We start from the raw sequence: 14,105 nt of genomic DNA on the forward strand, positions 1-14,105 counted from the left end.
ATTTCAGGATTGTGATCTAGGAATCATTCCCTTTCCATTGGTGTGCCTATCTTTGAATAAGACCAACTCTACAACAAGTTATGGGCAAAAATCCATGTCCAAACTTTAAATGCGAATATCTCGCTTAAAACGCATCTAAAAGGTATCAAAGTCGGCACCTAATGGACAATTTTGAACTCCAATATTTCTTGATCTAGACCACCTAGATGGCTGAAATTTCAGGATTGTGATCTAGGAATCATTCCCTTTCCATTGGTGTGCCTATCTTTGAATAAGACCAACTCTACAACAAGTTATGGGCAAAAATCCATGTCCAAACTTTAAATGCGAATATCTCGCTTAAAACGCATCTAAAAGGTATCAAAGTCGGCACCTAATGGACAATTTTTGAACTCCAATATTTCTTGATCTAGACCACCTAGATGGCTGAAATTTCAGGATTGTGATCTAGGAATCATTCCCTTTCCATTGGTGTGCCTATCTTTGAATAAGACCAACTCTACAACAAGTTATGGGCAAAAATCCATGTCCAAACTTTAAATGCGAATATCTCGCTTAAAACGCATCTAAAAGGTATCAAAGTCGGCACCTAATGGACAATTTTTGAACTCCAATATTTCTTGATCTAGACCACCGAGATGGCTGAAATTTCAGGATTATGATCTAGGAATCATTCCCTTTCCATTGGTGTGCCTATCTTTGAATAAGACCAAACTCTACAACAAGTTATGGGCAAAAATCCATGTCCAAACTTTAAATGCGAATATCTCGCCTTAAAACGCATCTAAAAGGTATCAAAGTCGGCACCTAATGGACAATTTTTGAACTCCAATATTTCTTGATCTAGACCACCTAGATGGCTGAAATTTCAGGATTGTGATCTAGGAATCATTCCCTTTCCATTAGTGTGCCTATCTTTGAATAAGACCAACTCTACAACAAGTTATGGGCAAAAATCCATGTCCAAACTTTATATGCGAATATCTCGCTTAAAACGCATCTAAAAGGTATCAAAGTCGGCACCTAATGGACAATTTTTGAACTCCAATATTTCTTGATATAGACCACCTAGATGGCTGAAATTTCAGGATTGTGATCTAGGAATCATTCCCTTTCCATGGTGTGCCTATCTTTGAATAAGACCAACTCTACAACAAGTTATGGGCAAAAATCCATGTCCAAAACTTTAAATGCGAATATCTCGCTTAAAACGCATCTAAAAGGTATCAAAGTCGGCACCTAATGGACAATTTTTGAACTCCAATATTTCTTGATTTAGACCACCTAGATGGCTGAAATTTCAGGATTGTGATCTAGGAATCATTCCCTTTCCATTGGTGTGCCTATCTTTGAATAAGACCAACTCTACAACAAGTTATGGGCAAAAATCCATGTCCAAACTTTAAATGCGAATATCTCGCTTAAAACGCATCTAAAAGGTATCAAAGTCGGCACCTAATGGACAATTTTTGAACTCCAATATTTCTTGATCTAGACCACCTAGATGGCTGAAATTTCAGGATTGTGATCTAGGAATCATTCCCTTTCCATTGGTGTGCCTATCTTTGAATAAGACCAACTCTACAACAAGTTATGGGCAAAAATCCATGTCCAAACTATAAATGCGAATATCTCCCTTAAAACGCATCTAAAAGGTATCAAAGTCGGCACCTAATGGACAATTTTTGAACTCCAATATTTCTTGATCTAGACCACCTAGATGGCTGAAATTTCAGGATTGTGATCTAGGAATCATTCCCTTTCCATTGGTGTGCCTATCTTTGAATAAGACTAACTCTACAACAAGTTATGGGCAAAAATCCATGTCCAAACTTTAAATGCGAATATCTCGCTTAAAACGCATCCAAAAGGTATCAAAGTCGGCAACTAATGGACAATTTTTGAACTCCAATATTTCTTGATCTAGACCACCTAGATGGCTGAAATTTCAGGATTGTGATCTAGGAATCATTCCCTTTCCATTGGTGTGCCTATCTTTGAATAAGACCAACTCTACAACAAGTTATGGGCAAAAATCCATGTCCAAACTTTAAATGCGAATATCTCGCTTAAAACGCATCTAAAAGGTATCAAAGTCGGCACCTAATGGACAATTTTTGAACTCCAATATTTCTTGATCTAGACCACCTAGATGGCTGAAATTTCAGGATTGTGATCTAGGAATCATTCCCTTCCTATTGGTGTGCCTATCTTTGAATAAGACCAACTCTACAACAAGTTATGGGCAAAAATCCATGTCCAAACTTTAAATGCGAATATCTCGCTTAAAACGCATCTAAAAGGTATCAAAGTCGGCACCTAATGGACAATTTTTGAACTCCAATATTTCTTGATCTAGACCACCTAGATGGCTGAAATTTCAGGATTGTGATCTAGGAATCATTCCCTTTCCATTGGTGTGCCTATCTTTGAATAAGACCAACTCTACAACAAGTTATGGGCAAAAATCCATGTCCAAACTTTAAATGCGAATATCTCGCTTAAAACGCATCTAAAAGGTATCAAAGTCGGCACCTAATGGACAATTTTTGAACTCCAATATTTCTTGATCTAGACCACCTAGATGGCTGAAATTTCAGGATTGTGATCTAGGAATCATTCCCTTTCCATTGGTGTGCCTATCTTTGAATAAGACCAACTCTACAACAAGTTATGGGCAAAAATCCATGTCCAAACTTTAAATGCGAATATCTCGCTTAAAACGCATCTAAAAGGTATCAAAGTCGGCACCTAATGGACAGTTTTTGAACTCCAATATTTCTTGATATAGACCACCTAGATTGCTGAAATTTCAGGATTGTGATCTAGGAATCATTCCCTTTCCATTGGTGTGCCTATCTTTGAATAAGACCAACTCTACAACAAGTTATGGGCAAAAATCCATGTCCAAACTTTAAATGCGAATATCTCGCTTAAAACGCATCTAAAAGGTATCAAAGTCGGCACCTAATGGACAATTTTTGAACTCCAATATTTCTTGATCTAGACCACCTAGATGGCTGAAATTTCAGGATTGTGATCTAGGAATCATTCCCTTTCCATTGGTGTGCCTATCTTTGAATAAGACCAACTCTACAACAAGTTATGGGCAAAAATCCATGTCCAAACTTTAAATGCAAATATCTCGCTTAAAACGCATCTAAAAGGTATCAAAGTCGGCACCTAATGGACAATTTTTGAACTCCAATATTTCTTGATCTAGACCACCTAGATGGCTGAAATTTCAGGATTGTGATCTAGGAATCATTCCCTTTCCATTGGTGTGCCTATCTTTGAATAAGACCAACTCTACAACAAGTTATGGGCAAAAATCCATGTCCAAACTTTAAATGCGAATATCTCGCTTAAAACGCATCTAAAAGGTATCAAAGTCGGCACCTAATGGACAATTTTTGAACTCCAATATTTCTTGATCTAGACCACCTAGATTGCTGAAATTTCAGGATTATGATCTAGGAATCATTCCCTTTCCATTGGTGTGCCTATCTTTGAATAAGACCAACTCTACAACAAGTTATGGGCAAAAATCCATGTCCAAACTTTAAATGCGAATATCTCGCTTAAAACGTATCCAAAAGGTATCAAAGTCGGCAACTAATGGACAATTTTTGAACTCCAATATTTCTTGATCTAGACCACCTAGATGGCTGAAATTTCAGGATTGTGATCTAGGAATCATTCCCTTTCCATTGGTGTGCCTATCTTTGAATAAGACCAACTCTACAACAAGTTATGGGCAAAAATCCATGTACAAACTTTAAATGCGAATATCTCGCTTAAAACGCATCTAAAAGGTATCAAAGTTGGCACCTAATGGACAATTTTTGAACTCCAATATTTCTTGATCTAGACCACCTAGATGGCTGAAATTTCAGGATTGTGATCTAGGAATCATTCCCTTTCCATTAGTGTGCCTATCTTTGAATAAGACCAACTCTACAACAAGTTATGGGCAAAAATCCATGTCCAAACTTTATATGCGAATATCTCGCTTAAAACGCTTCTAAAAGGTATCAAAGTCGGCACCTAATGGACAATTTTTGAACTCCAATATTTCTTGATATAGACCACCTAGATGGCTGAAATTTCAGGATTGTGATCTAGGAATCATTCCCTTTCCATTGGTGTGCCTATCTTTGAATAAGACCAACTCTACAACAAGTTATGGGCAAAAATCCATGTCCAAACTTTAAATGCGAATATCTCGCTTAAAACGCATCTAAAAGGTATCAAAGTCGGCACCTAATGGACAATTTTTGAACTCCAATATTTCTTGATTTAGACCACCTAGATGGCTGAAATTTCAGGATTGTGATCTAGGAATCTTTCCCTTTCCATTGGTGTGCCTATCTTTGAATAAGACCAACTCTACAACAAGTTATGGGCAAAAATCCATGTCCAAACTTTAAATGCGAATATCTCGCTTAAAACGCATCTAAAAGGTATCAAAGTCGGCACCTAATGGACAATTTTTGAACTCCAATATTTCTTGATCTAGACCACCTAGATGGCTGAAATTTCAGGATTGTGATCTAGGAATCATTCCCTTTCCATTGGTGTGCCTATCTTTGAATAAGACCAACTCTACAACAAGTTATGGGCAAAAATCCATGTCCAAACTTTAAATGCGAATATCTCGCTTAAAACGCATCTAAAAGGTATCAAAGTCGGCACCTAATGGACAATTTTTGAACTCCAATATTTCTTGATCTAGACCACCTAGATGGCTGAAATTTCAGGATTGTGATCTAGGAATCATTCCCTCTCCATTGGTGTGCCTATCTTTGAATAAGACCAACTCTACAACAAGTTATGGGCAAAAATCCATGTCCAAACTTTAAATGCGAATATCTCGCTTAAAACGCATCTAAAAGGTATCAAAGTCGGCACCTAATGGACAATTTTTGAACTCCAATATTTCTTGATCTAGACCACCTAGATGGCTGAAATTTCAGGATTGTGATCTAGGAATCATTCCCTTTCCATTGGTGTGCCTATCTTTGAATAAGACCAACTCTACAACAAGTTATGGGCAAAAATCCATGTCCAAACTTTAAATGCGAATATCTCGCTTAAAACGCATCTAAAAGGTATCAAAGTCGGCACCTAATGGACAATTTTTGAACTCCAATATTTCTTGATTTAGACCACCTAGATGGCTGAAATTTCAGGATTGTGATCTAGGAATCATTCCCTTTCCATTGGTGTGCCTATCTTTGAATAAGACCAACTCTACAACAAGTTATGGGCAAAAATCCATGTCCAAACTTTAAATGCGAATATCTCGCTTAAAACGCATCTAAAAGGTATCAAAGTCGGCACCTAATGGACAATTTTTGAACTCCAATATTTCTTGATCTAGACCACCTAGATGGCTGAAATTTCAGGATTGTGATCTAGGAATCTTTCCCTTTCCATTGGTGTGCCTATCTTTGAATAAGACCAACTCTACAACAAGTTATGGGCAAAAATCCATGTCCAAACTTTAAATGCGAATATCTCGCTTAAAACGCATCTAAAAGGTATCAAAGTCGGCACCTAATGGACAATTTTTGAACTCCAATATTTCTTGATCTAGACCACCTAGATGGCTGAAATTTCAGGATTGTGATCTAGGAATCATTCCCTTTCCATTGGTGTGCCTATCTTTGAATAAGACCAACTCTACAACAAGTTATGGGCAAAAATCCATGTCCAAACTTTAAATGCGAATATCTCGCTTAAAACGCATCTAAAAGGTATCAAAGTCGGCACCTAATGGACAATTTTTGAACTCCAATATTTCTTGATCTAGACCACCTAGATGGCTGAAATTTCAGGATTGTGATCTAGGAATCATTCCCTCTCCATTGGTGTGCCTATCTTTGAATAAGACCAACTCTACAACAAGTTATGGGCAAAAATCCATGTCCAAACTTTAAATGCGAATATCTCGCTTAAAACGCATCTAAAAGGTATCAAAGTCGGCACCTAATGGACAATTTTTGAACTCCAATATTTCTTGATCTAGACCACCTAGATGGCTGAAATTTCAGGATTGTGATCTAGGAATCATTCCCTTTCCATTGGTGTGCCTATCTTTGAATAAGACCAACTCTACAACAAGTTATGGGCAAAAATCCATGTCCAAACTTTAAATGCGAATATCTCGCTTAAACGCATCTAAAAGGTATCAAAGTCGGCACCTAATGGACAATTTTTGAACTCCAATATTTCTTGATTTAGACCACCTAGATGGCTGAAATTTCAGGATTGTGATCTAGGAATCATTCCCTTTCCATTGGTGTGCCTATCTTTGAATAAGACCAACTCTACAACAAGTTATGGGCAAAAATCCATGTCCAAAACTTTAAATGCGAATATCTCGCTTAAAACGCATCTAAAAGGTATCAAAGTCGGCACCTAATGGACAATTTTTGAACTCCAATATTTCTTGATCTAGACCACCTAGATGGCTGAAATTTTAGGATTGTGATCTAGGAATCATTCCCTTTCCATTGGTGTGCCTATCTTTGAATAAGACCAACTCTACAACAAGTTATGGGCAAAAATCCATGTCCAAACTTTAAATGCGAATATCTCGCTTAAAACGCATCTAAAAGGTATCAAAGTCGGCACCTAATGGACAATTTTTGAACTCCAATATTTCTTGATCTAGACCACCTAGATGGCTGAAATTTCAGGATTGTGATCTAGGAATCATTCCCTTTCCATTGGTGTGCCTATCTTTGAATAAGACCAACTCTACAACAAGTTATGGGCAAAAATCCATGTCCAAACTTTAAATGCGAATATCTCGCTTAAAACGCATCTAAAAGGTATCAAAGTCGGCACCTAATGGACAATTTTTGAACTCCAATATTTCTTGATCTAGACCACCTAGATGGCTGAAATTTCAGGATTGTGATGTAGGAATCATTCCCTTTCCATTGGTGTGCCTATCTTTGAATAAGACCAACTCTACAACAAGTTATGGGCAAAAATCCATGTCCAAACTTTAAATGCGAATATCTCGCTTAAAACGCATCTAAAAGGTATCAAAGTCGGCACCTAATGGACAATTTTTGAACTCCAATATTTCTTGATCTAGACCACCTAGATGGCTGAAATTTCAGGATTGTGATCTAGGAATCATTCCCTTTCCATTGGTGTGCCTATCTTTGAATAAGACCAACTCTACAACAAGTTATGGGCAAAAATCCATGTCCAAACTTTAAATGCGAATATCTCGCTTAAAACGCATCTAAAAGGTATCAAAGTCGGCACCTAATGGACAATTTTTGAACTCCAATATTTCTTGATCTAGGCCACCTAGATGGCTGAAATTTCAGGATTGTGATCTAGGAATCATTCCCTTTCCATTGGTGTGCCTATCTTTGAATAAGACCAACTCTACAACAAGTTATGGGCAAAAATCCATGTCCAAACTTTAAATGCGAATATCTCGCTTAAAACGCATCTAAAAGGTATCAAAGTCGGCACCTAATGGACAATTTTTGAACTCCAATATTTCTTGATCTAGACCACCTAGATGGCTGAAATTTCAGGATTGTGATCTAGGAATCATTCCCTTTCCATTGGTGTGCCTATCTTTGAATAAGACCAACTCTACAACAAGTTATGGGCAAAAATCCATGTCCAAACTTTAAATGCGAATATCTCGCTTAAAACGCATCTAAAAGGTATCAAAGTCGGCACCTAATGGACAGTTTTTGAACTCCAATATTTCTTGATCTAGACCACCTAGATGGCTGAAATTTCAGGATTGTGATCTAGGAATCATTCCCTTTCCATTGGTGTGCCTATCTTTGAATAAGACCAACTCTACAACAAGTTATGGGCAAAAATCCATGTCCAAACTTTAAATGCGAATATCTCGCTTAAAACGCATCTAAAAGGTATCAAAGTCGGCACCTAATGGACAATTTTTGAACTCCAATATTTCTTGATCTAGACCACCTAGATGGCTGAAATTTCAGGATTGTGATCTAGGAATCATTCCCTTTCCATTGGTGTGCCTATCTTTGAATAAGACCAACTCTACAACAAGTTATGGGCAAAAATCCATGTCCAAACTTTAAATGCGAATATCTCGCTTAAAACGCATCTAAAAGGTATCAAAGTCGGCACCTAATGGACAATTTTTGAACTCCAATATTTCTTGATCTAGACCACCTAGATGGCTGAAATTTCAGGATTGTGATCTAGGAATCATTCCCTTTCCATTGGTGTGCCTATCTTTGAATAAGACTAACTCTACAACAAGTTATGGGCAAAAATCCATGTCCAAACTTTAAATGCGAATATCTCGCTTAAAACGCATCTAAAAGGTATCAAAGTCGGCACCTAATGGACAATTTTTGAACTCCAATATTTCTTGATCTAGACCACCTAGATGGCTGAAATTTCAGGATTGTGATCTAGGAATCATTCCCTTTCCATTGGTGTGCCTATCTTTGAATAAGACCAACTCTACAACAAGTTATGGGCAAAAATCCATGTCCAAACTTTAAATGCGAATATCTCGCTTAAAACGCATCCAAAAGGTATCAAAGTCGGCAACTAATGGACAATTTTTTAACTCCAATATTTCTTGATCTAGACCACCTAGATGGCTGAAATTTCAGGATTGTGATCTAGGAACCATTCCCTTTCCATTGGTGTGCCTATCTTTGAATAAGACCAACTCTACAACAAGTTATGGGCAAAAATCCATGTCCAAACTTTAAATGCGAATATCTCGCTTAAAACGCTTCTAAAAGGTATCAAAGTCGGCACCTAATGGACAATTTTTGAACTCCAATATTTCTTGATCTAGACCACCTAGATGGCTGAAATTTCAGGATTGTGATCTAGGAATCATTCCCTTTCCATTGGTGTGCCTATCTTTGAATAAGACCAACTCTACAACAAGTTATGGGCAAAAATCCATGTCCAAACTTTAAATGCGAATATCTCGCTTAAAACGCATCCAAAAGGTATCAAAGTCGGCACCTAATGGACAATTTTTGAACTCCAATATTTCTTGATCTAGACCACCTAGATGGCTGAAATTTCAGGATTGTGATCTAGGAATCATTCCCTTTCCATTGGTGTGCCTATCTTTGAATAAGACCAACTCTACAACAAGTTATGGGCAAAAATCCATGTCCAAACTTTAAATGCGAATATCTCGCTTAAAACGCATCTAAAAGGTATCAAAGTCGGCACCTAATGGACAATTTTTGAACTCCAATATTTCTTGATCTAGACCACCTAGATGGCTGAAATTTCAGGATTGTGATCTAGGAATCATTCCCTTTCCATTGGTGTGCCTATCTTTGAATAAGACTAACTCTACAACAAGTTATGGGCAAAAATCCATGTCCAAACTTTAAATGCGAATATCTCGCTTAAAACGCATCTAAAAGGTATCAAAGTCGGCACCTAATGGACAATTTTTGAACTCCAATATTTCTTGATCTAGACCACCTAGATGGCTGAAATTTCAGGATTGTGATCTAGGAATCATTCCCTTTCCATTGGTGTGCCTATCTTTGAATAAGACCAACTCTACAACAAGTTATGGGCAAAAATCCATGTCCAAACTTTAAATGCGAATATCTCGCTTAAAACGCATCCAAAAGGTATCAAAGTCGGCAACTAATGGACAATTTTTTAACTCCAATATTTCTTGATCTAGACCACCTAGATGGCTGAAATTTCAGGATTGTGATCTAGGAACCATTCCCTTTCCATTGGTGTGCCTATCTTTGAATAAGACCAACTCTACAACAAGTTATGGGCAAAAATCCATGTCCAAACTTTAAATGCGAATATCTCGCTTAAAACGCTTCTAAAAGGTATCAAAGTCGGCACCTAATGGACAATTTTTGAACTCCAATATTTCTTGATCTAGACCACCTAGATGGCTGAAATTTCAGGATTGTGATCTAGGAATCATTCCCTTTCCATTGGTGTGCCTATCTTTGAATAAGACCAACTCTACAACAAGTTATGGGCAAAAATCCATGTCCAAACTTTAAATGCGAATATCTCGCTTAAAACGCATCTAAAAGGTATCAAAGTCGGCACCTAATGGACAATTTTTGAACTCCAATATTTCTTGATCTAGACCACCTAGATGGCTGAAATTTCAGGATTGTGATCTAGGAATCATTCCCTTTCCATTGGTGTGCCTATCTTTGAATAAGACCAACTCTACAACAAGTTATGGGCAAAAATCCATGTCCAAACTTTAAATGCGAATATCTCGCTTAAAACGCATCTAAAAGGTATCAAAGTCGGCACCTAATGGACAATTTTTGAACTCCAATATTTCTTGATCTAGACCACCTAGACGGCTGAAATTTCAGGATTGTGATCTAGGAATCATTCCCTTTCCATTGGTGTGCCTATCTTTGAATAAGACCAACTCTACAACAAGTTATGGGCAAAAATCCATGTCCAAACTTTAAATGCGAATATCTCGCTTAAAACGCATCTAAAAGGTATCAAAGTCGGCACCTAATGGACAATTTTTGAACTCCAATATTTCTTGATCTAGAACACCTAGATGGCTGAAATTTCAGGATTGTGATCTAGGAATCATTCCCTTTCCATTGGTGTGCCTATCTTTGAATAAGACTAACTCTACAACAAGTTATGGGCAAAAATCCATGTCCAAACTTTAAATGCGAATATCTCGCTTAAAACGCATCTAAAAGGTATCAAAGTCGGCACCTAATGGACAATTTTTGAACTCCAATATTTCTTGATCTAGACCACCTAGATGGCTGAAATTTCAGGATTGTCATCTAGGAATCATTCCCTTTCCATTGGTGTGCCTATCTTTGAATAAGACCAACTCTACAACAAGTTATGGGCAAAAATCCATGTCCAAACTTTAAATGCGAATATCTCGCTTAAAACGCATCCAAAAGGTATCAAAGTCGGCAACTAATGGACAATTTTTGAACTCCAATATTTCTTGATCTAGACCACCTAGATGGCTGAAATTTCAGGATTGTGATCTAGGAACCATTCCCTTTCCATTGGTGTGCCTATCTTTGAATAAGACCAACTCTACAACAAGTTATGGGCAAAAATCCATGTCCAAACTTTAAATGCGAATATCTCGCTTAAAACGCATCTAAAAGGTATCAAAGTCGGCACCTAATGGACAATTTTTGAACTCCAATATTTCTTGATCTAGACCACCTAGATGGCTGAAATTTCAGGATTGTGATCTAGGAATCATTCCCTTTCCATTGGTGTGCCTATCTTTGAATAAGACCAACTCTACAACAAGTTATGGGCAAAAATCCATGTCCAAACTTTAAATGCGAATATCTCGCTTAAAACGCTTCTAAAAGGTATCAAAGTCGGCACCTAATGGACAATTTTTGAACTCCAATATTTCTTGATCTAGACCACCTAGATGGCTGAAATTTCAGGATTGTGATCTAGGAATCATTCCCTTTCCATTGGTGTGCCTATCTTTGAATAAGACCAACTCTACAACAAGTTATGGGCAAAAATCCATGTCCAAACTTTAAATGCGAATATCTCGCTTAAAACGCATCTAAAAGGTATCAAAGTCGGCACCTAATGGACAATTTTTGAACTCCAATATTTCTTGATCTAGACCACCTAGACGGCTGAAATTTCAGGATTGTGATCTAGGAATCATTCCCTTTCCATTGGTGTGCCTATCTTTGAATAAGACCAACTCTACAACAAGTTATGGGCAAAAATCCATGTCCAAACTTTAAATGCGAATATCTCGCTTAAAACGCATCTAAAAGGTATCAAAGTCGGCACCTAATGGACAGTTTTTGAACTCCAATATTTCTTGATCTAGACCACCTAGATGGCTGAAATTGCAGGATTGTGATCTAGGAATCATTCCCTTTCCATTGGTGTGCCTATCTTTGAATAAGACCAACTCTACAACAAGTTATGGGCAAAAATCCATGTCCAAACTTTAAATGCGAATATCTCGCTTAAAACGCATCTAAAAGGTATCAAAGTCGGCACCTAATGGACAATTTTTGAACTCCAATATTTCTTGATCTAGACCACCTAGATGGCTGAAATTTCAGGATTGTGATCTAGGAATCATTCCCTTTCCATTGGTGTGCCTATCTTTGAATAAGACCAACTCTACAACAAGTTATGGGCAAAAATCCATGTCCAAACTTTAAATGCGAATATCTCGCTTAAAACGCATCTAAAAGGTATCAAAGTCGGCAACTAATGGACAATTTTTGAACTCCAATATTTCTTGATCTAGACCACCTAGATGGCTGAAATTTCAGGATTGTGATCTAGGAATCATTCCCTTTCCATTGGTGTGCCTATCTTTGAATAAGACCAACTCTACAACAAGTTATGGGCAAAAATCCATGTCCAAACTTTAAATGCGAATATCTCGCTTAAAACGCATCTAAAAGGTATCAAAGTCGGCACCTAATGGACAATTTTTGAACTCCAATATTTCTTGATCTAGACCACCTAGATGGCTGAAATTTCAGGATTGTGATCTAGGAATCATTCCCTTTCCATTGGTGTGCCTATCTTTGAATAAGACCAACTCTACAACAAGTTATGGGCAAAAATCCATGTCCAAACTTTAAATGCGAATATCTCGCTTAAAACGCTTCTAAAAGGTATCAAAGTCGGCACCTAATGGACAATTTTTGAACTCCAATATTTCTTGATCTAGACCACCTAGACGGCTGAAATTTCAGGATTGTGATCTAGGAATCATTCCCTTTCCATTGGTGTGCCTATCTTTGAATAAGACCAACTCTACAACAAGTTATGGGCAAAAATCCATGTCCAAACTTTAAATGCGAATATCTCGCTTAAAACGCATCTAAAAGGTATCAAAGTCGGCACCTAATGGACAATTTTTGAACTCCAATATTTCTTGATCCAGACCACCTAGATGGCTGAAATTTCAGGATTGTGATCTAGGAATCATTCCCTTTCCATTGGTGTGCCTATCTTTGAATAAGACCAACTCTACAACAAGTTATGGGCAAAAATCCATGTCCAAACTTTAAATGCGAATATCTCGCTTAAAACGCATCTAAAAGGTATCAAAGTCGGCACCTAATGGACAATTTTTGAACTCCAATATTTCTTGATCTAGACCACCTAGACGGCTGAAATTTCAGGATTGTGATCTAGGAATCATTCCCTTTCCATTGGTGTGCCTATCTATGAATAAGACCAACTCTACAACAAGTTATGGGCAAAAATCCATGTCCAAACTTTAAATGCGAATATCTCGCTTAAAACGCATCTAAAAGGTATCAAAGTCGGCACCTAATGGACAGTTTTTGAACTCCAATATTTCTTGATCTAGACCACCTAGATGGCTGAAATTTCAGGATTGTGATCTAGGAATCATTCCCTTTCCATTGGTGTGCCTATCTTTGAATAAGACCAACTCTACAACAAGTTATGGGCAAAAATCCATGTCCAAACTTTAAATGCGAATATCTCGCTTAAAACGCATCTAAAAGGTATCAAAGTCGGCACCTAATGGACAATTTTTGAACTCCAATATTTCTTGATCTAGACCACCTAGATGGCTGAAATTTCAGGATTGTGATCTAGGAATCATTCCCTTTCCATTGGTGTGCCTATCTTTGAATAAGACCAACTCTACAACAAGTTATGGGCAAAAATCCATGTCCAAACTTTAAATGCGAATATCTCGCTTAAAACGCATCTAAAAGGTATCAAAGTCGGCACCTAATGGACAATTTTTGAACTCCAATATTTCTTGATCTAGACCACCTAGATGGCTGAAATTTCAGGATTGTGATCTAGGAATCATTCCCTTTCCATTGGTGTGCCTATCTTTGAATAAGACCAACTCTACAACAAGTTATGGGCAAAAATCCATGTCCAAACTTTTAATGCGAATATCTCGCTTAAAACGCATCTAAAAGGTATCAAAGTCGGCACCTAATGGACAATTTTTGAACTCCAATATTTCTTGATCTAGACCACCTAGATGGCTGAAATTTCAGGATTGTGATCTAGAAATCATTCCCTTTCCATTGGTGTGCCTATCTTTGAATAAGACC

This window comes from Eupeodes corollae, chromosome 3 (genome assembly GCF_945859685.1).
Source record: "Eupeodes corollae chromosome 3, idEupCoro1.1, whole genome shotgun sequence".
Classification (NCBI taxonomy): Eukaryota; Metazoa; Arthropoda; class Insecta; order Diptera; family Syrphidae; genus Eupeodes; species Eupeodes corollae.